The 24988-nt window shown below is 37.9% G+C and overlaps 2 long non-coding RNA genes across 3 annotated transcripts; both read right to left on the bottom strand.

The window, feature by feature from the left end:
* Positions 1-738: 738 nt before the first annotated feature.
* LOC135288021 (uncharacterized) lies at positions 739-4847 on the bottom strand. 2 transcript variants are annotated; one of them, XR_010351393.1, is made up of 3 exons: positions 4730-4847; positions 3591-3677; positions 739-842 (listed from the first exon to the last, which is right to left on the bottom strand). It is a non-coding gene; the product is annotated as an uncharacterized LOC135288021 (long non-coding RNA). The 2 variants fall into 2 exon arrangements; XR_010351392.1 differs by lacking the exon at positions 739-842 and adding an exon at positions 1539-1677.
* Positions 4848-11337: 6490 nt separating this feature from the next.
* LOC135288015 (uncharacterized) lies at positions 11338-18825 on the bottom strand. The gene is made up of 5 exons (XR_010351387.1): positions 18754-18825; positions 17744-17905; positions 15530-15598; positions 14087-14200; positions 11338-11397 (listed from the first exon to the last, which is right to left on the bottom strand). It is a non-coding gene; the product is annotated as an uncharacterized LOC135288015 (long non-coding RNA).
* Between the last annotated feature and the right edge of the window lie 6163 nt (positions 18826-24988).

Here is a 24988-nt window from a genome sequence, read left to right as displayed (position 1 = left end):
AGTATATTAGAGGAGCAATAAATTTAGCTCAGTTCTCAATTTTTGTGCCTCATTCCCTTGTACCCATGTTTCTGGACAAAATAAAAGTATAAAAACATTGTTGGGCAAGTTTTGATGTAGGTTTTTTTTTTGTTGTTTGTTTGTTTATGTTTTTTTCTTCTGGTGTTTTTTTGTGGTTTTTTTTGTTTGTTGGTTTGGTTTTGGTTTTTTTTGCCATGGGAAATATAAATACAAAGGTAATCTATGTTTTTAAATTAAAATAGATTGATCAAAACTTTCCATTAGATCCAAAAGGGAATTTGAGTATGCACTAGATTTTTGGATTTACAGTTAAGTGCCATTTTACATAGTTGCAAAGGAAGAAAACACAAATTCCAAAGGCAATTGCTTAGTATATTAGTTTCTTGATTATTTTAGAAAAAAATTGTTACAAACCCCAAAGCTATTATTTAACACATAGGATATACTTTCTCATTGGAGATTATTTTCTAGAAACCATTCAAAGTCTAAAAAAAGAGAATAATATTTTTAAAATTATTTAATTTAGTCGAGATGCTCAGTTTGAAACCATAATAGTAAAGTAGGGTTATTTAACAACTGACCATGTTTTTGCAGTTCTGCAGAGTAACATTAATTATAGAGTAAGTGATTATTCATTAAATAATTGAAACCCTGCATTACTGATTATTTTCTGCTTGTATATGTTGTAAAGAAAAGAATCACAATCATTCTGACATACCTGTGTTTATGTGATATTGTGTATGGAGTGACTGAACTGGTAACTGAGCTGGATATTTTGACACCTCCTCTCACTGATTTTCTTCCAATATTCTGGTCATCTTCTGGGTGGAGAGAAAAGTTAAATGGCCATCACTTACCTACTAATGAATTTCATATGAAGACTTCAAGATTTTCAGGGATGCTTAATATAAGTAATCTGAAGTTTTGCTAAACCCTAAAAAGGGTTGCACTGACTCTAAAGACCTCATTAAGTATTCTCTTAGTGACCTGTCCTGAGAAAAATGTCTGACACATGATTTGTGAAAAAAACATTTAAGCTAATAATAATAAAAGAACTCATCAAATAGAAAAGAACTTACTGAAAAGGAAAGTTATAGGACTTTAATTACCATCCTGAAGCAACTGAGGAAGCATCATTTTTTTGTGCAGCATTCACCACTGTGATGCAGGTAAACCAGAATTAATTAAGAATGGGGTGATTAAATCTTGGCCCCTACATTTTAAAGTATTGTTGACTCAGGGCTGGAATTCTTGGCTCGATTTTGGCAGTTTATGTAGTCTGACACATCACATCCGTTATCTTAACACAGTTTTTGTGTGTGTGAATTATAACTACTCTGACTGACTGGCTGCTCTGTAATGTAATGGATGTGGACAAAGGCTGCCTAAGGTAGAATACTTTATTAGGTCAATTAATATACCAGCAGCATCTTGTTCCTGGGTTAATCATTGGACTGAACCTTTCCTTTGCATTTAACTGTGGCCCTGGCCATAAAAAAAATTCTCAAGAAAATGGTGTTTTGGTTGTCTGTTTATTCTCTTCCCATTACTTACACATTACATTTGCTCAGTTTTTAAGTCATAACTTGATTTTCCAGGTGTCACAATATCATGCTCAACTTGACCTATATGTCAAAATATCATGCTCAACTTGACCTAAAAAAAAAATAAAATCTAGCTGTGATGTCTCTCCATCTACACATAACTAACTGCAGTCATAACTGTGAAACTGCAATTGAACTGGTAACGTGGCTTTGGGGTTTTCAGGAAGGGGGGATGTTTGTTTTGTTTTTTTGAGGATGCTGCACAAGGCAGAACAACATCTATCTTACCTTCCCACAGGAATTACTAATTGTATTAGTTTTTATTGTCTATAACTACCCCATAATTCATATGAGAAAGGGTTCTTTCTGTTTTTTGGAACCATCAATTCACAGCTTTCCTTTCTGAAAGGGTATAGAAGAAAAGTCAGAGAGATCTTTCAGTTGGAAGGGAAGGGGAAAGAGCCATTGAAGCTAAATGATAATGTTTGTGGAAGAGCAAATGTCAGTGACCTGGACATAGATAAATTTAGAAAAGGAATTTCACCCTAGGATCACCTGGCACCAGGAGCTGTAGCAGGAGGGGAAGTCTTCTAAAATGTGCTCTCAATAGCTATCCAAGTAATTTTCTGATGCTGTACCTTTAGGCTAAACTTAACCCAGAAGGGTTAAATTTGTCAAAAGTGCTATAGAAAGTGGGTTCATACAGTTCATTCTAAGCAAAATTATTGTCTTTCTCTGGAATTATTTTTATTTCTGCTGAAGCACTGTCTGCTGTTAGATTATATACACTCCTAAGCAGTGGAATATGCCTCAGTAAACATCAAATAGAAATTAACAGCCTTCAAAATTTTACTGGTGGTTAGATTTTCTTTTGGTTTGGTTTTGTGTGTGTTTTTTTTGGTGTTTTTTTTTTTTTTTTCCTTTCAATGAACTTGTGGAAAGAATAGAGGACATTTAAGACTTGCAGCGAGTCTCATTAAAAAAAAGTCAAAATTACCAGTAGTTGCTGTCTCACAGCATCTGAGTTAGTGCAGTTGCTTTGCATTCTGAAAGTGTTAGGGAAAGCACATCTCCACATTTTATATCTATTGGTAAATTATGTTTTTTTAATGGCAATCATTTATGCCAAAACTATATATATTGGCCCAAAGAGCTGCTTACTAAAAGAAATGAGTAGATTTTCACTTAACACCTCAGACTGATAAATTAATTTTCTCAGTTTTATTCCTGAGATCAAAAATGAAACATAATATATTTAAGTTTGTAACAAATGTTTTGCAAATATGCTCTTAAATGTGTGAAGCTTACTCTACCACAGCAACATTTCCTCCAGAAAGGAAAGTAACCTTATCTGGAAGCTTCAGTATTTATCTCCTGTTCAAATATTACACAAGATTTATAATCCTTGTGTTTTATATCAGACTGCTAATCAGGAAGCTTAAATCAATACCTCAGATTGTTAAGCACCTTTAGAGAACAGCTTTATAGTGATAAAGGTAGCAGAGCAGCCTGATTCTGCAGTTTCACCTGACCACCAAAATACCTTGGAAACTGTGACCTAGGAGCAGCAAACTAAATATTCTGGCCTTCAAGAATGGCTTCATTGCAAAACCCTTTAGAGCAGAATGAAGAAATCATGGCTTGTGGGTTGTGAATAGGGGCAACATTACCTCATATAAAATATAAGCTTGTTATTTTTTCCCCTCTCCTTTATTATTAGGTCATGCAAAGATATGGACTGATGCAAGACCCACCAGAGAGTTTTGAAAAAAACATTTCTAGGACAAGAAAAAAGTTTCCAGCTCTCCATTACAAGGAGGTCTCAGGAATTTTAACAATGCCAAAGGTATCAGACAAAGTTTTTGCTGCTCTTCAGAAGAAAAGAAAATGTTAAAGAAATCATACATCAAAACAATTTTTTTGGGTAGCTTCACTGTATTCCCCAGGAAATAGTCATATCCATTCTGAGATTTTCCCATCTCACTTCCACAGGAATTACCCATGTTTAATCAGATTATTCCCTACCTTCTCTAAAATCCTGCACTGGATCGTGACTTCTTTTGGGAAGGGAAAGATCTCATCAAGCACTTGTCATTTAAGCAATTTCAGCTCCTGCAGAGAAAAGTCATTTTCTGACCTGCTCAGTCCACCAGGTTAGCCTCCTTTCCTACTCACTGAAGTAACTTACCTTGCTGTTTATTTTACTATGATCTGGCTAACCACAGGGTGAGTAGATTTAAGCAAGTCTCTATTGTAAATTCATGTATCCCAGTTATCCTCAGATTTTCCACAGAAGAAAATGAGTAATCAGAACAGAATTATGCCTACAGCCTATTAATGATTCCTAACATATCTTCCTTGAAAAATTGTTTTGTAAAAGCTACATGCTCAATTAAGACCTGCTTCAAAAAGGACAAGATTCAAAAAAACACCCCAGACCAATAATAAGTATTCATTCCTATATGAGGAAAGGAGGTTTATGTTTTCATTCATTTTGGCATTTCCAAAAGAAAGAAAAAAAGAAAGAAAGAAAAAAACATTCCTCAAACTACAATCTCCCCAGAAGTCTTCATTATCCCTTTGGAGAATCAGTCTAAAGTGCTTAGTCTTTCACTTTTGTAACCAAGAAGAAACTAGGGCAAATACTGAAGCTGGGGTTGAATTCAACTCTGCCAGCTAGAACATATAGCTGAGATTTGCCAAAGGGAAAAGCAACAGTACCCTCAATTTTATTTGCAGGCAAAGAGATTGTAGAAGAACTAACAGGGCAAGGAGGACAAAAAGAAGAATTCTTTTCCTTTCAAAAATTCTTAATTTTTGTCAATATGTAGTGCGATAGCATTGGGAAATACCTGCAAGATAAGCCCTGTTATAGGTATGACACATATGCATTATTAAAATAACTGTTGCTCCAAATAACTGGCAGCCGAAACAGAAAACATAGTTGTGCTGGTTTTATATTAATTGATTTTTGGTGAGCAGGGAAGAAGCTAGTCAGGGAAGTGATTTTCTAAGAGAACTGCTAGCAGTTTCCTCTGTGCCTGACAAAGCCAATCAGTGACTAGTTTTGAATATTGATCCTTTGTTAAACCACTTGAAAGCTGAACACGCCTCTGTGAACACACATATCAAAAATGCAAAAACTCTGGGAAAAACTATCTTACTTCCGGCCTTTGGAGAGAGAAGCTCTGCCCTCCCACCTCGCCTGGTGGCTGGGCGGGAGAGGGGACACCCTGGGGCCCCCAGGCAAGGCAGGGCTGGTCCATGGCTCATAACAGCCTGCCAACATTCAGCCCTGCCCCGCTGCCCACCCATGGGGCCCAGAGAGGCCCAGGCCTGGCCCCAGTGGCTGCTGGGCAGGGAGAGGGGAATGGCGTCAGCTTTCCAGCCTGCTGCTGGAATTGAATGAAGCAGGGGCTGGAGACCACCCATGTGGCCAGAGCAGCCACCGCCGTTCTGGTCAGGCCTGCTGAGATCCAGACACAGCCCTCCCACTGTGGCCTGGGTCATCGAGACTGCTTGATGACTGGTCCATTATTGAGACTGCTCCATCCACTGCCCGGCCTGGGTCACGTAACCATCTGCAGGCCCTGGGTGAGATATTAACTCTTTTAGCGCACAGATGAAACCTACAAACATCAATTCTCTCTCTCTCGAATGAAAGAGTGAAGATTCAGAGAGAACAACATGAGACATGAAGGTCAGGAAGAAGAAGTCAAGTCCCGGATGGGAAGAATTGAGGAGATGCCTCAGTCCTGGGTTGAAATCCTCTTGTAAGGCTGTGGAGAAGATATAATTGGTACATCATACTCTTTTTCCCTGTAACTCATTGAAAGGTATGGGGGATGAAGTGTTCAAATTGTAGATATGAGCAAAGGCATCTATGCTAAAGCAAGGAGATGTTGAAGTCACTGTGATCCCATGAGAAGTTTGAACAGAGGGAGAGAAGAGTGATGAAGACCCTAAGCCCCAGCGGAAGAAGCAGACCTCTGTTCATCTCTGAGACGAAGATGATCTCAGAGATACATAAAGAGAACCTTTGCCCTTGAACAGCTCATCTTGAACAGCTCATGTCAGCTTATGGGGTACCATAAAATAGTACCCTATAAGTTGACTTGGCCCCTGAATGCAGCTATGGAAAGGCTGCAAGAGATGGGAGAGACTTCACAATTGCAGATTCCTGGGCAGCTGCTATTTGTGGAAATTAAAAGCCACAATAGAACTGTTTTATTGTGGAGTAGTCTCTATAGCATGACAAAAGAGACTCCTCTCCCAAACTGAACTGATGAAAGACTATTCCAGAGGTGATAAACTGACTGAATTTTTTGTTTGTTTTTAGCGGGAAAGAAAAGGTTGTAGGGGGGAAGAGAAGTGTTCTTACTAAAGATTTTATTCTTATTCTTATTATTCTTTTAGTTATTTTTAATAAAGCTTTCTTTATACCCTTTTAAAGTTTTGAGCCTGCTTTGCCTTCCTCCTAACCCTGTCTCACAGCAGGGAATGTGTAAATCATTCTAGAGGTTACATGTACATTTGACCAGTCCTGAAACTACAACATTAATTGGTGCATTGGCTGTGAGTCTCAAATTGGTGAACCTAAACCACTACAATAGTAAAAGGCAATTTTATTCCTATTAGATAGTCAAAAACTGAAGCTTCACTGCTACAATTTTAGGCCCTGGAATAAGTGATTATAGAATGGCAACCACTACACCTCAAATTCAGCTGCATTCTGGTAGAGCCTTTATCCCTCTTCATTAACTGAAGACAAAAATTTGTGTACATGACATGTCAAAACCACAAAATCTGCTTTGTAGGATGGCCCAGGTATTAGTTCATCCCTGCAACTGGGGGCAAGAAAAAAATTTTTGGATGCTTTTCTTGCTGTGGAGAAGTGTCCAGCCTGATGTGATGTGCGTATATATATATTTATATATATATATATATTTTTTTTTCTTTAAGCATAGTTCAATTTATCAAATTTTAACTTGTTAAAACATTCTAAACTTCTTGAAACAACCCCCTTAGAGATAATTGTTTTTTAACATGAATAGGTCTACAATGACAAGAAAAATACTTTAGCACAGAAATCCTAGAAAAAATGGCAACTTAATCACATATCAATTAATATAACAACTATTTTTTAAACCAGAATTTGCTGAAGAATTGACATTAAGTATGCTACAAAGCAAAGCCTCTCTGTAATTAGTGACTAAAAGCTTTCAGAAGCGACATCTACCTCCAAGTAAAACATTTTTCACCTGTCTCATTATGTGTGGAAGAATTTAAGATGGATGAAAAAGTAGCTTTTCACTTTTGTCTTATTTTTCAAGCTGTAATTGTTGCCATGTGTTAACGAGACAGTTATTGGACAGTGATCCTCAACTCCTCTTCTAGGTAGGGCTTTTGAGAAAGAATATTTCTGTGCTGACATAGCAAGTTTTCTAATTTTTTCCAACTTATTACTGGTATTACTTGAGTTAAGGACCCCGCATCAGAGCAAAATTCTCCACTCCCATAGGACTTAAAGAAGTAGACAAGAGACCATGGAGAGACCTGACTGACCCACTTCTTGGGTCTTAACAATGCACCATTGCTGCAGAAAGGGGAAAATGTTGTCTGGACTATGTCTGTGGCTCAGCTCACTGAGCCACCACTGGCAGCTTTATTTCAATATGAAATTACGTTTGAAAGACAGAGCGCTGGGAATCAGCCTGAGTACTCTTTACAAATGAGGAGACACAGTGAATGCTTTTCACAGCAGAGAATTGGGAGCCAAGCGTCTGTCACAGCAGTGAAGACAGACAGTGTCACAGCATAAAAAATACTGTCTGCAGCTGCATTCTGCATCCACGTCCTCAGGGCAAATTTTTCAAAGCCAGAGAAAAGTAACTTGCAGTAGTTGAGGCCCCAAACAAAGGATGCCAGAATGACAAATTTTAATTGATTACATGGACAGGAAAAGCTTTGTCTTAATATGACAACTATTAGACATTGCTGTCCCCTAAATGTGTGAATCCAAGGAATAAGCTGTGCTGAAGATGATGTCTCATGCTAGCCTGAACAGTGGGAACAATAACGGTGGCGTTGATGGTCTCTTGGTGACAAAAAATAGGAATTTTATTTTTACCATTGAGATTTCTAGTTAACAGCTACAGAGACAAGTTGAAATTTTGCGCAAGACAAAACCTGGTCTGGAAGAGCAGGCAAGGTGTGGGAATTACCAGTGCAGAGGGAACAGGTGAAATTTTACTCATGGATGAGAGTATGTGGGGAAATGAGACAAAAGAAGAGAAAGGGACTAAGAACAGGGAGGCTCAGAACCCCACACAATTCTTCAGGAGGAGAGGAAGACACTCAGCAGAGTACACAGCAACAAGTGACCTGACACCACAAAAATCAAGAGCGTGAAGCTAAAGATGAAGGACGTGTCCTGGGCTGGGAATGATCTAGTCAGTGGAAAACACTTTTTCCCGCACAAGTTGGGATGTCATCTCAGGATGGATGAGCTATTGGTGGCTGTGGAGGAAAGGTGTGAAAAATGAAACTCATTTACTGTCTTTCATCCAGTGTCTTTGTGGCTCCTGAAATCAAATGAGTGCAGTAGGGACTTTCACTTGCTTTTGTAATAGATGATAAGCCTAATAAGCATAAATATATCACATTATTGAAATTTTGTTCCCACCAGTGTAGCTATCAGAATGCTGACTTTCATATTATACTTGCCACCCATGATAATTTTCTTGGCCATTAATCAAGAATAGTTCCCTGAACTCTCTGGGGACGCACCAGTATATCTAAAGCTGTTAGAAATAAAGTCAAAATTTCTCTGGCTGTGTGTGATTTGTTAACTTAGGATTTTTTATTTCCATTTAGACCACTAGCAAAATTTTAATCAGCATCCATGAAAAGGTAATCAGACTTCTTTCAATAAAACGTGCGTCAGAGCATTGCGTGACATCATTCCCCGGTGTTACAGGCCTGAAGAAATCATTGCAGAGAGTGCATTAAGGTCTGTCTGTATGAAGTGACTGTCACAGACATTTCCCGATAGGAGCAGGCCTTGTGGTGCCTATCAATCTACAACCTGAAGATTATCCTCTCTGTGCCTCCCACACTCTCTGCCTCATACCAATTTTGTGGGGGAGTAATTTCAATGAGACACTGTCATTCCTCTGTTTGCTAAATTCCCTTTGTGACTGCTCCTCCTGAACAGGCAGCAAATTCATAATAACTGTGACTGGCAGAAATTCAGTTTGTAAAAAAGGCAGAGATGATGTAACATCAATTAGTCTGTACAGGTGGCTGAAAAAGAATATGAGGTTTCATGACACATTTTGAACTACTTGATGTAATTTACATTTGAAACTGTGTGAAACAGATCCATTTTGGGGGTTTGGCAATTTGTTTGCAAAATGCAAGCATCTGCATTTTTTTCTTTTGAACTGCTGAATTGGAACTATCCCTGCGGATATCCAGATGTTTCTTTTTGCTAAAATCAGGTCAGCAAAGAAAAAAACAAATCCAAAATATTTCCAATAAACATTAGAAAACCTTGTACAAAAACAATATTAAAAAAAACCCCAAACCAACAATATCAAGTTGTTTTTCTAAATATTTCTCTTTTTTTTCTGTAAAGGACAATTTTGGAGCGAGAATAATTATTGAAAAATTTCAAGTTGTTCTAATGCTCTACATTTATTTTCAGTTGTGATATTTATCTTTTAAGCTATAGAAGATATAGTTTTGGATCTAGTTTGAAAGTGCTGTCAGTTGAGAATTAGTCTACTGTAGTGAATGGGAAAACCCTAGTATAAACCAGCTTGGAATAAAACTAGAATTTTGATTCTTTTAACTTGATTTGTTCACTAAAGTTTAATCATTTTTAGACCCAGGCCACTAGTAAAATTTTCCTCAGAACTCAGGGGAAGACAATCAAACTTTTGTATAAAGGTGTTTCAGTTCATCTCTATGAACTTTTTATCTTGTCTTCCTCACAATCTGCCTGTAGTAAATTGCCCAGAGGGTTTATATATGATCTTATTATTTGTGGAATAATGTGTCTCCAGCTTTAATCTACAGAGAGAGGGAGAGAGCAAACTTTTGTGTGCATGCACAAGCATGGCTGAGTAGCTTTCTTGCTACTGGACTGTACAAAGAAAACAGGATTAGTAGCTCAATGATTGTACATTGTGAAAACGGTAACATTTTGGACAGTTTTCTTGCACATCCCTTTTCCCTCTCTGAATGAAAGAATATGGTCAGGACGTGATCCTTAACCCCTGATTCCTGGTGACCACCATTATGAGACCTTGACTATTTGCTTTAGATAGTGAAGGGAAGAGGGAAACAGAGGTAAGCTGGGCTCACCAGTGTGTATCCTCCGGGCACTGGTATTTGGCTGGATACCATACTCCTGGCAGCATGTGGACTGTCGTGGGAAAGCTTCCTATGGACCTTGTCACACTCCCCAGGATCACCAGACTTTTTTACTCTTTCAGGTATACAACTCCTGCATGAAAGAGTGGTGATACCCATCCCATCTATTCCACTGCTGAGGAAGGATTTTTCTGTGTCATCTGCTTCTGAGTATTTCCCCCATCTGGTTTTAAATGAGTCAAAACAGAAACATATATTCCCCATGAAAAAAAATTTTCAGCACAAATGAATATTGATATTAGGGAATTTTTTTTTTTTCAAATTTCCCTCTATTCTTAGAACTATTATTTCTATGTTTGTTTACCTTGCTCACTCCTTTCCATTGTGAACAGCCTGCTTGTTACTGTAATGTTACAAATAGCACGAAGACTGAAGATCCTGAATTATGAGAAACACATTTAGATTATTCATTTGTTGCCAAAACTGCCCAAAGGATTTCTATTTTATCCCTGCAGTTCCTTGATGGTAATGTTTCCTTCACTTTAACATCCTGGTATTATATATGTTTTTCATCTGCTTCAGAATTAGACAGACCAGAAGTGATACCTTTGCCAATTCATCTTCACTTAGATTTTCTTCATTCAGCCTGTCACAGACTACTGCAAAAGGGAGACAAAGCTGGAACATGACAAATAGGCACTGTGATTGTTTTCAACATGCCACAAAAAAGTAGGACAAAATATCTTAATGTTTTTCCCTTTTCCCTCATCCTTCATTCAGCAGAGATTTGCTGTCATTTATAAAGGTCACTGGCCTATGAAGCAACTAAAAAGGCAAAAAACTTTTTCTTCCTTTCCGAGTATGTATTCAAGCTGCAGCAATAACATAAACCCTTTATTAAATGCTGGGTGTCTGCAGCAACAGGTAGTCACAATCTGCTAAATACAGGATTTTAGGGCATGCCTCATTTTATTTATGCCTGCCGAAAAAACACCTGTGCTAAAACCAGATGAAATGATACTTTAGTGTAAGCATTTTGAAACTGATGACAGCTCTGACAGTTTCTATTGCAACAATCATGGAATATTTTGAAATGGGGTCATTCAACATTGTGCAGAAGGCCAAGAAAAAAAATCAATAAATTACTGTGTCTCATGCTGTACCTCTTGTATATGCATTTTGCAAGTGTGGCTGATCAGCACACTCTTCCTCTCCACAAAAAAAAAACCAAAAAACAAACAAAACAAAAAAAAAAATCCCTGTTTCTTCATAGAGCCCTTAGAAGCTTATGGCTGTGTGTTCTAAAAGGTAAAATATTTTCAATTGGGAAGGCTGTGATAGTCACTTACAGTAGATATATTTACCTAATTTAGACCTCCATCACAGTTCGTAGGTCAGAGGCTTTAAGGAGAACAATCTTTTCATATATTGCTTTTCCTCTCCATCAAAATTCCTGATGGGAAAATAATCAAGGCTGTATAGTATACAAAAGCATGAAGCAACCAAAATGCAGTTACGATGATGCATTAGAAAAGTTTTTTCCCATTGAAATATTTCAACTTCCAATCAAAATATTTTACCTTTGGAATGTCTTCACTTTTCCTTCCTTATGAAAAATTACTATGAAAAGAAAAATGAGAAAAATCTAATGTTTAGACTTGTGCTTGCCAATGACTGATAATCTTGTCACTGTGCTATCAATATACCAAAAAACCACATTCTTAACCTTGAGTGTTTAACTTTAAGTGGCTAAGTTGTCCTATTTAACTCAGCGAGACCGTTCCAGTGCTTAAAGCTAAACATCCATTTACTGAGAACAGAGTGCACAGTACCTCGTGTCCACTTGAGAGAATGAACACAGAGTATTTGTAGATTTTTTCAAAATGTGCTTTTATGTTCATTATAATTTCTAGTCTTTAAGGTTAAAAAATATAATAAGATTTGAGTTGATCCTATTGATTTACTCTTTTGGTGGGAAAGGTTATGAGGCAATGAATAATTTCACAGACTTGTGGGGCAGGAATTCAGGAAAACAGATCTATGGGAAAGTAGGATCCAAGAAAAAGGACAAGTAAACTCCCACATATGACACCTGCACTTCCCAAATATGAGTGTAAGGTGTTTTTCTTAGTAGTTCCTCATGAAAGCTGCTCCTTGTCTTTGGCAGATTCAGGGTACTGTGAAAAATTGCACTCCTTATGATCCTGTGAGGAAAGTCTGCAGACTTAGAACTCAAGCTATGATTGTCTGATGATAAGGCATAGCTAGTTAAATATTAACAGCAATTCCTGTTCTCCTCACGTCTCCTTCCCCTGAAAAAACCCCTCCAAACCAAGACCCTTGCCTATTAGCTCAGATTTTCTCACTAAAAATTTGTGACCGCTTTCAATTCAGAAACCCTACAGGCTTCATTATCTTTGTGCCACAAAGGCAGTTCAGCTATGGTAGTTTTTTGTTGTTGTTGTTGTTGGTTTGGTTTTAGGTTTTTGGTGGGTTTTTTTGTTTGTTTGTTTTGTTTGTTTGTTTGTTTGTTTTTCTGTGACAGATAAATGGGTCCAGCTCTCAGGCAGACATAGTAGGAGCTAGTTACTCCAAAGACTAACACAGGATTTTGTTTATTGAGTGTAGCATGTGCCAATAGGAGAAGCCTCAATGTTCGGAAGATGGTGTGCATCCCATGTTACAGGCACTGTAAGACTTGCACACATGGCCTCACCTGCAGGGAAGAAAGCTGATCTTGAGTCCTGTACATCATCCCTCAGCCAAAGGCTCAGAGAAAAATGTCTTCATCCATATACACATTTATACACGTGCTTAACTGAAGGTTAACATCTGCTCAGACAATTCTGCAGGAGGGTTGAAATGAGCACTTGTTTCATTAAACACTTTTTGTAGCCCTCATATGAAGTAGGGTACTCTTTGTTATTGAAATGGATTTCCCCCACCTCATTTTTATTGTGGTGAATTCTAACAATTTTTGGGGCAGCAAGATCAGGTCTATCTCAACCTCTCAGATGGTCTCCAAATTTCTAATGTTTTAGGACTTTAGCATTATGAAGATAAACTGACATATCTTGATTCAAATTTCAACAAGATATTTTGTACAGTAAAATAGTTTGGTGAACTTTAAAACAACGTGAACACAGGCAGAGGAGGCTTTGCCAGCTGTGTTTGATGTCCTCACACCTCACCTGAATTTATCTAGAAGAGACTGCCCAGAAAACTGTGAGTCTGAATGCACCTGGCATACATCATCACTCATGACAATACAGGCAAAGGTGCAGCATAGGACAATTTAAGGCAATTTAAACCAGTGATGCTTGAGATTATCTGAAGATCTTAATCTGTCCAGCTCTATGGATGATATACAGCAAGTGGGATATAAAATTTGCAGTGTAATTGGAAGGGTCTTATTGTTTTTTGGTCTCTTTCTTCAAATATTGACAGAATGGAAGATACACCTTCTGATAGCAGTAGGTATAAAACCAGTATAGGATGGTTGCTGTAATCCCTCTTGAATGGACACTGCTGAATTTTGCATGAAATCAACATTCCAGAAATCAGTTTATTTTAGCGTTCTTCCAGTCATTAACACCACCAGAAAAAGGAATTTTAGGGAAAACCTAATTTGTTACTGTGTTTTAATCATGTTCTCCCCCTTCAGCTGACATCTGAGTGTGAATTCACACTGGGGTAGTGTTGATCCACTGCATATCTTAACCCTTAAATTTATAGAGAGACTAAAACCACATAGGGACCATTGGGGTCTCATGAATGGATTTTTTTCTTCATTGGTCCTCATAACAGCTTGAGAAAGAAAACATGAGCTAATTGAATGGTTCATGTTGTGGTTATTTCATGGAAGTACTTTTCTATTTTGCAGACAGGCGCCTTGAGTTTACGTCTCATATTGGTGCCTCTCATTGGAGAGGCATATTATTTAGTAATATGTAGGTGTTAAAACTGCCTTGCAAATTTCACTCAGAGTGGTTCAGGCCCAGACCCTCAGAAGTCTGACAGATTGAGAAGTCTCTGTAGGCATGAAATGAAGCTTGTGCCAACCTCAAATCCATGCATCTAACTGCACTGTCAGTTGGAGTTGGAACTACATTACCTTGGATCCTGCATGACTCTGTACGTACCTTTTAAGAACTAATAACAAAAAAAGAAATTGAACTTTTTCCTTTCACAACACTAGGGAACTCTCTACAGGACTACCTTCCTCTAATACAGCTTCTTTCCTGCAGTTGCCAACACTGGAAATAAAGATAATAGAAAAAGAGAAGGAATGAGATTAGCCCTCCATAACTTTATTATTACATTGTGATTATTTTTTTTATAGAGTACAATTTTTAGTAAACTTTTTGTCAAGTCTTTTCCAGTGAAAAATAGTCAGCACACAAGTTAGGTTTAGCTGCAATGACTCTAGTTTCCTTGAAGTATCATAATTCTTGTTATAAATATTTTTTCTTGTGAAAGGAAAGTGTAATTATTTTGCTAATATGCATGAAAATAACATTTGAGGAACAGAAACAATATGGTGCTGTTTGACTTGGAATTTACTCCCCAGCTGTTAATAACCTGCCTATGTCTCTGGTGGAATTGTGAGTGTGTTATTCCTGTGCTTACAACAAATAGCAACTGTTTCTGAAACTAGGAGCTGGGCCAAAGGGAAAAAAGGAAGCCCAAAACACATAAACAAACCCCTTAAAGTCCATATTGTGTATTTAAATTAGTTCCCTAGAGCAGAAAGTAGTAAACAATCTCATGTGCATTTTGTTGCATTCTTTCAAGCGCTATTTAATTTTTGGAGGAAAAAAAAGTTTATGACAGCTTTTTGAAATTACATTTGGAATTACATATACCCTCTATTGTCAAATAAATATTACCAGTGATTAGTAATATTACATTTCCAACAACTTTTCTCCAAACCACATGCATATTAGGGACTGAAAGTATCTTACTTTGAGAAGCAAAGTGACATGGTCCCAGATTTTCAGTTTATCATAATTTGTGAAAAACAGAGCAACTGAATACTACATGAATAATATCTAATGCCTCGGCAATCTTGACAGACAGTTTGATATATTTATGTTTTGGGTATGATTTTCTAATATCCGTGACTGAAGAATGAAGGTTTGATTTTCAAGAAAGGTGTATACCAGTCAAAATCTGATTTAAACCTACTAATACCTAATTTTCTGAACTTCCAAGCAAAATAGAAATTAAGGTTCTCGAAATATTTTTTCATTATTAGATTTTACTTTAGACAAACAAAAAAATTGCTTACTGACAAGGTTATGTAATTGAATCTGTCACGCAGTGTGTCTCCAAGCACCGCTATTGGTCAATTTGTCACAAGAAAATTAACTTTGCTGAACATCCTGAACACTAGCAAACTTAAATGTCTCAAAGAAACATGCAAGAAGAAGAATCAGGACATCATCAGTACTTGCTGGCCTTATTTTCTTTTATTTTTTTGAGCAGCAGCATTTCATTGGTGCGATCAGTAGTACCTACACTCATAAAGAAAGGTAGGTATATGAATGTTTTTAGTAGAACTTGAACTTTTGTTCCAAACTTACATCAGACTCCTGTGTATTGATCTTATGGTATGAGCTGTCTCCCTAGTACAGGAAAGTCCCATAATTTGTCTGAAAAAACACAGATTTATCTCTTAAATAATTAGTTTTGCTTCCCCCTGACTGACTTTGATTTTTCCTCTGCTTTGCTAAAATGACACATCCTCAGCACTAATGAAGTACATACATATATTGTGCTAGACAATTTTTCTGGTTCTGAAAGCACATGACAGTGCTTCAAGTTCCCTGATGGTTGATATATTGGTCAAATAAATCTTCCAGATGGGTAATAATACAGGGCATTCTATAATTCCATAATGTTCTTTTACATGTCATATTATTTACCCACACTTATCAGCAATTGCAACGCTTGCTGTAAAAAAAAAAATACTGTTGTGTGGGTGGCTCTTGAATTATCAGCATGATTCCTAACTTGGAGATACCAGAACTCCTATTTGGAGGTGCTAAGAGAAGAAAAAAGAGGTAAGTTATTTGAAGTAGTCCAGATCTCTGGATTAATTAAATCCCATGCACAGATCCAGGACACAGATTGTGCATGAACCATGTTCTGATAAAACATTATTTTGATAATTGAAGTAGATCTCAAGTGATGCATAGTTTGCACTGACCGTTTGTAGAGCAGTGGGGAAAGTCAGGTGTGCTATTTACCCGTGGGCCAACTCAAGGACAGGGCTGTGCACCCACAGAAGCCGTGTAAAGGAATTCTGATCCTAATGTTCTCCTGCACTTTACATTTTGAGACAGAGAGGAAGTAAAGAAGACTTGGTTTCATGCCACAGGGAATTAAACCCCTGCACTTCACCATTGCTTAGGGAAATTATTGTATGTATGCTCCTCTGTTTCTGAGTGTGAATTGGAAGATATATGTGTACTACTCCTGAGGTTAGCCCTCCCAAAAAAGGGACAGGGCGTGGACTTATCTGCCCTTACTGGGACAAGTATAAGAAATGTATGAAAGCAAAGGAAATTCACTGCATTTTTTCAAAGCATCTACTTTTTGTGGTGCATTGCTGAAGGAGAATTTAAAAACTATGTAAAATTATTAGAATTGTAAGATGGAACTGAAAATATGTCAAGGAGTAGGAATAAAATTTCTTCCTCGTAGGAGTAGGAGATACCTGTAAAGTCAGAATTTTAGGGTTTATAAGAATAATGTATTTGACTTTCCAAGTATATATTTTCTACAATGTGAAATATTTTTGTAATTAATATTTAAATATTTTCAAGGAGCCATTGGACAGTTGAAGTTGGAAGTGATCTCTGAAGGACGTCTAGTCCAAATCTCCCCTTGCTCAAAGAGAAGTCAGCTAGGGCAGACTGCTCAGGATATTGTCTAGTTGGGTTTTGAGTATATCCAAGGATAAAGGTGTTACCACAAACTCTCTGATAAGCCTATGCCAGCATCTGAATTGTGTTCATGAATCTCAGCTGAAAATGAACAGGAATAGAAACAGAAAATGAAAATTACTCTTCCCTTTCCAATGTCTTGTCTGAGCAAAATGAGATAAAAATAATTAGCAGCTATATAACTATATTTTAACAGCTCTTCTGTTTTAAAATAATTTCAGATGATGTTAGTAGAAAGAGAAAAACAATCCATTTGGTTGGCTTCCTTTAGTGTATGCAATGAAAGTTGCTCTTACTCTGTAAATTTGGTGCCAGTCCTTCGTGAAGATTCTGATCTTGCTGGTAGAACCCCCAGAATCTTTCCACTGATTTCAGTGGGTTTTTTGCTAAAACAGATCTCAGATCTTTTAAGCAGTCATGAATTTGTCTTGCTTATATTTAACTGATATTATGCAATTATGGGAAAACAGTTTTAATGTTTAAATTAGTCTAATGCTTAATTATGAAAGTGCTGAAAGAAGAATGTTCAGCTTCATTGCACTTCAATGGCTTGCAAATTGGCAAGAGGTTTTAAATTAACTCCTGGATTTCCTTAGGTTAATCAAATCAGATTTAATGATATCTTTGATATCCACGGTTTAAAGGTATAAAAGTGTGCATGGAGTCGAATCATAGTAATAGTTGTTAATTTCTATTTTTTTTTTTTTTTCTTCTGGTCACTATTCTTTTCCCATAGACCTCCAAAAAGAACTGAAGCAAGTATTTCTGGGAAGTATGTCTTCAAGTGATGCTAAAGGCCTGATCTCCAAAAAGAAATCCCTGATAAGGTCTTTACTTATTTTCTCTGACCTTTTCTTGCAAAGGACTTTCACATTCCTCTTTAAGTTCCATTTTGCAGCTTTCCCATCTTTGAAAAGTATCACCAGGTAGACAGATGATGTGATTCAAGTAAAGGGATTGGTAAATATCTTGTCTCTAGTTCGAAGACAACAGTGTTTTAAGGAACAGCACCTGAAAAAAGTGGAGTCATATGTCAAAAGAATGTGTATTTTCTATTTTTTATCAAAGTGAATGTGAAAGAGTGTGAAGAAACAGGAAAATCCCATGCAGATCTAAGGCATAAATTCAAACCTTTCTCTGAATGTCATATGCAGCTGACTCAGCCTCAATACCTGGTAAGAAAGGCTTGGGAGGCAAGGACATGTGGATGGAATGGCAGCCACTTTCTACCCCTCCATACTCCCTGCTACATAAATCACTTTCTTATTAATCTGTTAACTAAGAGAGCAAACCACCTCAAAAAAAGGCAATTTGCCTTTTTTACTTGTGAACTGAATTCTTACCAATCAAGTTATCAACTCTCATTTTCTTATGTTGTGGTATTTCTTAATAATAATAATAACTAAAATTCAGTGAAAGTACTTCAATGCAAATTTGGTTCCATTTAAGCATCATTATTATCCACCAAAACAAAGCTTTATTGTTTCAAGTCCAGATCTTCATGGAAACATAAAAATGTCAAGGAAATCTTGCTTTCTTTCTACCTTCAAATATCATAGGTGTTTGCTCTGATTCTGTGAAAAGCAAGACATTTCCTAATCTTGTCTCTAAACTTCTACAGTATTTCATTCATGTATATAAGCTAATTTTGTTATGAGCAGGAAGCAATCATTTTCTGAGGGAGAAAAGAAAGGCCTTTGAAGCAAAAGAAAACAGTTCTAACTCCTTGCAGATAATAGCAGCTTTTCACTTGGAAAAACAAAAAGGCAAAAAATGACGTGTGTGACTGTTTCCCTCTCAAAAGTCTGAGCTAATGTCTGCCAGTTTTCCATGGTGAGTTAAAGGCCCTGTAAAGCCACCTGAAGCTGTGAATAGTCCAGGCAAGCAGAATACTTCCAGCACTCCAGTTAGTGTATATTTAGTGCTCCAGCACTAATTCCATTTCTATGTCGTTGGATACCGTATTCCTTCCAGCATATGCTCCCTGGCCTAAATGTTCCACAGAGAAACAGGGACAGTACAGACATCTCTGAAGAGTAAAATCTGAAATTTAGCCCATCCCTTTTATAAGTTGTGTTTAGGCTGCCTGTTCCACTCTCATTCATACAGCATGTAGGCAAATTTTGGCCCTTAACACACTCTAGAGAAAACCCATCACAGTTATTATTAAATAGCGAGTTTATTTGTTGTGTACAAAAGTTACAAGATAATATATAGGCTGAGGTCTGAACAGATGGAGAGCAGCCCTGGGGAGAAGGACCTGGGGGTGCTGTGCTGGTAGATGAGAGGCTGGACATGACCCAGCCATGTGCACTGACAGTCCAGAGAGACAAACGTGTCCTGGGCTGCCTCCAAAGCAGCGTGGCCAGAAGGGTGAGGGAGGGGATTCTGTTCTCTGCTCCTCTCTGGTGAGACCCCATCTGCAGCACTGCATCCAGAGCTGGGGTACCAAGGAAAGACATTGATCTGTTGGAACCAGTCCAGAAGAGGCCACCAAGATGGTCAGAGGGATGGAGGACATCTCCTGTGAGGAAAGACTGAGAGAATTGGGATTATAAAGCCTGGAAAAGAGACGGTTTAGGGGTGACCTAATTTCTGCCTTCCAGTACCTGAAGGGAACCTGCAAGAAAGACAGAGAGAGACATTTTAGAAGGACATGTAGTAACAGAATAAGGATCAATGGATCAAAACTAAAAAAGAATAAGTTTAGATTAGATATTGGGAAAAACTTTTTCACTATGAGAACAGTGGGACTCTGAAACAGTTTGCCCAGAGAAGTTGTGGGTGCCTCACCCCTGGAGGTGCTCAGGCTGGATGGGATTCTAAGCAACAGGATTTAGTAAAAGGTAGTTGTGGCCGTGTGAAGGAGCTTAGAAATAGATGATCTTTAAGGTTCCTTCCAACCCAAACTATCCTCGATTCTCTAATGTCATCCCACCCTTGGATAGACCAGCTAAACAGTGACACTCAGGGTCTCAATATTCAGTACCTGGGATTATGTGATAATCATCTGTATATACATAATATGTGTGCATATATTATGTGACTGGCTGTACCTGAAAGTTATCAAGACCTTAAGGCCTTATTTCACACCCTCTTGGCACCAGTGACAAAGCAATAGAGATCCAGTCTCACTCCTCCAGCTGTCCCAAGAATTTTTAGAAAAACTAGCAGGGGGCATAAAGCTTACTGTGATTACCCTTTGCTGGGATTTAGCCATATGCACAAAATAAGTAAATAAAATGATCCAGTTTAAATGTAGAAATTCACAAAAGGAAAAAAAATCCCTCACAATACCCTTCAATGATCTCATTGCTATTCATAGCCATGAGCAAGAATTTGTTAGGCTCTCCCTAGGTAGTCTTTTAAGTGCTTTGTAACTACATGTCCTAGCTCGGAAGCATGAGCACTCCACTGCTCAGTAGCCCTTCATGTATTGCAGTCCTGTGACTACTCAGACAAGACACACCTCTGATCAAAATTTGGCTGCAAAGGTGTAGCAGCATGAGATAAATTTAACACTGACTAAAAGGGTATTTTCAGTAAGCTTGAAACACGGTGAGGAAATAATCTCCTGATGGGCTTTTGGCCAGCAAACTTTGGCAGTGGGTTTTTCTTGTGTTCAGGGAAAGACATTTATCCCAAGATGACACATATTTCCTGCTCTCTCTCTCTTTTGCTTTATTACATTTAAATAGAGATGAATTGGGAAAACATTTGTCTTTTGTAGACTGCAGGAATATTAAGAAGCCTGTGCCTGTTAGCAGCTTTCTTAATCATGCTTTGCTTATTGTTATGCACCATTCTCGTGGAGAACATTTCACAGCACACTGTAATACAGCATCTGTATTCTTCATTATCAGCAAGAGCATCTAAGCTGTTTTCTTTTGCCTCCCTTTCTCCCTTCATTTTTTTCAGATGTGGTTAAACAAAATAACTAAAACGTAAATTGCTGGTTAAAAGCCCCGTTAGAAGGGAAGGAAAGCCAAGGGAGGTACAGAATTCTGCTTTGGTTGTGCCAAACTATTAATTACTACATGGTTGTTTGCCATTTTTCAGGCACCTGAATATTGGCATGGCTTCTTAGAAACATAGAATAATTCAGGTTGAAAGGGACCTTGGGAGTGGATCCAGTTCAGCCTCCTGCTCAAAGCGAGGCTGCGCTTCAACAAACCCTGTTTGATAAGAGTTTTTCAGTAGGGTCCTGAAAGCCACTGCTGGCACCACTCATTTTCCTAGTGCAAATCCATGCCTCAAATGTGACCCAAATTCCTTTGTCACTTCAGCTACCTCGGTGGAACAAACTAATCTTTATACAAATCTATGTTTTTCTCCATTTCTCTGCTAAAAGGCAGGCCTCTTTTTGGAGATAGGCAGTGGGGGAGAAAGGATGGGTTTTTTTGTTGTAAAGTTAACAAGTTAGTAGAAAGTCTTCCAAGCAAAGAAGGCTACCAGGACTTCTGCTGTGGAATTTTCAGTGACTCTCTTCCTCTCTCTGTACAACATTCTGCTATAGCAGCATGCTTTTTATATGATCTGGGTCCTTCTGAAACACTCTGAGGTAAATTGACTATATGAGAGAATATATGCTTGGAATGGCTGATCAAGTTTCCAGCTGCAGTAATGAAACAACAATTGCCATTGTCTTTCCTGAGCTTTTCTTGGGCCTATTATTTATTTGAGACAAGAGTCTCACAGACATAACACAAGAGACAATGTGGCTCTTTCAGATGTGTCAAAAAGGCTTAGACTGGAAGGCTTTTTTTAAGGAATTAATTATCCCTGTCTAGGCACTTGCATAGGATCAAACACAGAACTCCCTGACATGAGGCGTTGAGTACTACTGAAGTGCCAACAGCACATAAAAAGGTTAAACTTATCACTGTGCAGAGACTGTTGCCAGTAGACAGCATGACTCTTGCTGGCTGTACTCTGTGTGTCCAGTATGTGGAAACACATGGTAATCCATGGTTGTGTACTCTCAGGGAGCTGCAGGCTTTTCCATCACCAAGTTATACAATAGCAACATTTGAGTTGCTACACTTCCACCCAGCTGAACCTGTCGAGCAACCTTTCCATGACCTCTGTGCTCCCCGGGATATGCAAGGTTAGTGTGTCACGGAATGCACTGCTGACACCAACAACTGTTGTTTCTCCTAAATAGCCTAAGCCAGATGTGAACTATTAGACAGCATTTGGGATTCAGATTCAAAAAGCTTTTGAGCTTCTTTTCATGCTGAAGGCAGAAATTGAAGATATTAATTGCACTGCTTATAGCTTCAGCCTCTTCATCTGAATGAGATGTTTTGTGATTTCCATAAACCCCAGGAGTATGATGCTTGAAGCTGAAATATATTTCCTGACAGATTGACAAATAGGGCAGATTTTTTTTCTTATTATAGCTATTGGAATAGAAAACACTACCACATAGAAATGCCAAAAAAAGACTCCTTTTATACATAAGGGTATTGTTTCCAGAAATGCTTTGAAAGATTTTCTCCATTAATATTCCTCCTTTTTGTCCTACAGAGGGAAGTTGTTTTCTTAACTGATTATATATTGCATAAAACCCAGTGTAAGTCTTGAAACCACTGAGGATAGTTTGCATAATGAAAAAGGCTCCATTCTACCATTGTTCAATTCTGTGATAAATCAGAAGTAATTTTACTACAGTCATGGTGTCTGAAGGGTGCAAGAGAAATCAGGATTGCAGCCAGGTATTTTTTCAAAGAAGCATTCTGGGAGATACTGACATTACTGTATTTTGGTTGCACACAAATGATTAATGGTAGAATCATATGCCATCTGTTCATGCTAATTATGTGAAATGTTTGTAATAAAACCTAAAACTCAGTGTGTTTGTTAAACTCCTAAAATTCAGACCATTACTGTGGAAGATTTATTAAGGCCCATGAATTTTATACCAGAAATTGTGATCCTGCCATGACAGAATCTGAAACAAGATGATGCACTCTTAGTTGGATCAAAGGAGTTTTAATATGAGCAGCATTCCTGGTTTTGTGGACTAATCTTGGTTTTGAGCTCTGAGTATGAGTGAATTTTGGGTTGAAATTTGGATAAGACAAAGCAGGGGTGAATTTTGCAGAAAATAAGTTTTTTTTTAAAAAAAGAGTATTGTGGTAAAATCTCTTGATGACTTACTGTGCATTATCAGTGGCTTTACTCAAAGCAGTGTGTGCATGGGTGTGCCAGAGCATGGGAGTGTGGCATACTAAAACAGCACCGAAGATGAAAGCTGTCATCTGTCCCTTACCCTTTTCCTGAAATGGCACCTGACAATGAATCTTTCTTCCCAGAGGTGCAGCCCTTTTCTCCCATTATTGCAATACAGAAAGACAGTCAGTCCCTGCTATCCAGAAGGAGAGGAGGTTCCCAGCACACAGTACCATGCAACAAAAGGCTCTCCTAAATATGAGTGCAAATTTACCAGGAAGAGGAGGACTGGGTTCAGGTAACATAATACCTGAATTTTGAAAAGCACTGCTTCATATTTAAATTAGATTGATGTCCCTTTCAGAGTAATTTCAAGGATACATAGGTACTTAAGGACAGCCTTGGTCTTGTTAGCTTCTTTCAGAGGGGATGGGTAGAGGACCCTGCACACCATGTAACCTCATCTCAGAGTCTTGCTATGGTTCCTTTTTTTTGCAGCAATGGGCTGCATTAAATCCCAGCTACAAAAAAAAAAAAAGTGGATAGATGGAAACAGAAAATGCAGGGCTGCTATTCTGCTCAGATGCAAGTGGGTATAAGGGAAAGCAAGTGTTACTGTTATATATGAGATATAACAGACATATTTGAGTGTTTTGCTTTTTCACATTTCATCCTTTTATTGGAAAGAGAATAGAAGTCCTATAACTTTTGTCAGATAATGAAGAAAATTACTTGGGAGCTGCACTAATTGAATGAATAGGAAGGGCCGTACACCAAAGATCAGAAGCTCGGGTCTTATTCACATCTCTGTTATTTGCCTTTTAGCCTTTCCATCTTCACAGTGGAGATGATAATGCTTAGCTGCCAACAGAAAATATTTTGTTATCTACAGCTGGAAAGCACTACATAAGTCTAAATATTATTTCAGTATCTTCTTCCCACCCACTCAGTAAGTAAAATATGTGAGAGTTATGGAAAGTGATGTGATAATTATTACACAGAGGCTGAGCTTTGAAGTTGAAAGCATGTATAGTTGAAAGCTCATTATATATAATACCTCTCAGACACTGTGCCAATGAGCTTGGTATAAAAACTCAATGGAACAGATATTTAGCAAGCTAAAATGGCCAGAGATAGAGCAGCACAGTTGCAGTTTCCTTGAATGAACAACATGTGTTAATGTCATGAGTTACCTGGGTTGCAAATCTTCCCATTACATTTCAAGCTCTGATTGCAACCTAATAAAGGATGCTCCACTCTCCAGAGCTCTGGACAATGGAATGCATATGTGCATATGTTTCACATATGTGGAACTCACAGACAAAATGAGGTGTATAAGAATACTGTGTCCTCTCACTGCTGAGTTACCAGGAGGACAAAGAGTTAAACATCACTTCCTTTTTTTTTTTCTAGTTTGCCTTTTTTTTTTTTTTTTTTTTTTTTTTTAGTTGCTTTATAATGCAATTAGAGAGCTCCTGGAAGCACTAATTGGATCATAAAGTGCCTTCTTCATGTTCCAGCTGAGGAGAGAGGAAAAAAGGATCACTTCACGTCCTCTTTGCACCTGCTAAGATGTTTGTGAAACACCTTACAATTAAATTATAAGTACCTAGAGGAGACTTTAAATTGCATACTAGGGAGTTAGAACCTTGACACAGACAGCAGAATTCAAAAACTGAAAGCTTACAAAAGCCTCATATCCACCTTCTGGTACTTTTCTACCTCCTGAGGTGGAAAGAGACCTTTGTTTTTCCATTGCCTTGAGTTCTTAATATTCCCTCTCAAAACAATGGTCTAAGTATATCCTAAGCTAACAACAATTTCTTGCTGAGTGTACAATATGTCTTTTCAATACTCTGACCCAGAAGGGAACCTGGCAGCAGGCACAACATGGATGGTTCTTATAATCACTAGCAGCTC

Source organism: Passer domesticus, chromosome 1 (genome assembly GCF_036417665.1).
Source record: "Passer domesticus isolate bPasDom1 chromosome 1, bPasDom1.hap1, whole genome shotgun sequence".
Lineage (NCBI taxonomy): Eukaryota > Metazoa > Chordata > Aves > Passeriformes > Passeridae > Passer > Passer domesticus.
Note: the sequence above shows the minus strand (reverse complement) of the source record. Positions and strands in the feature narration are given on the sequence as shown.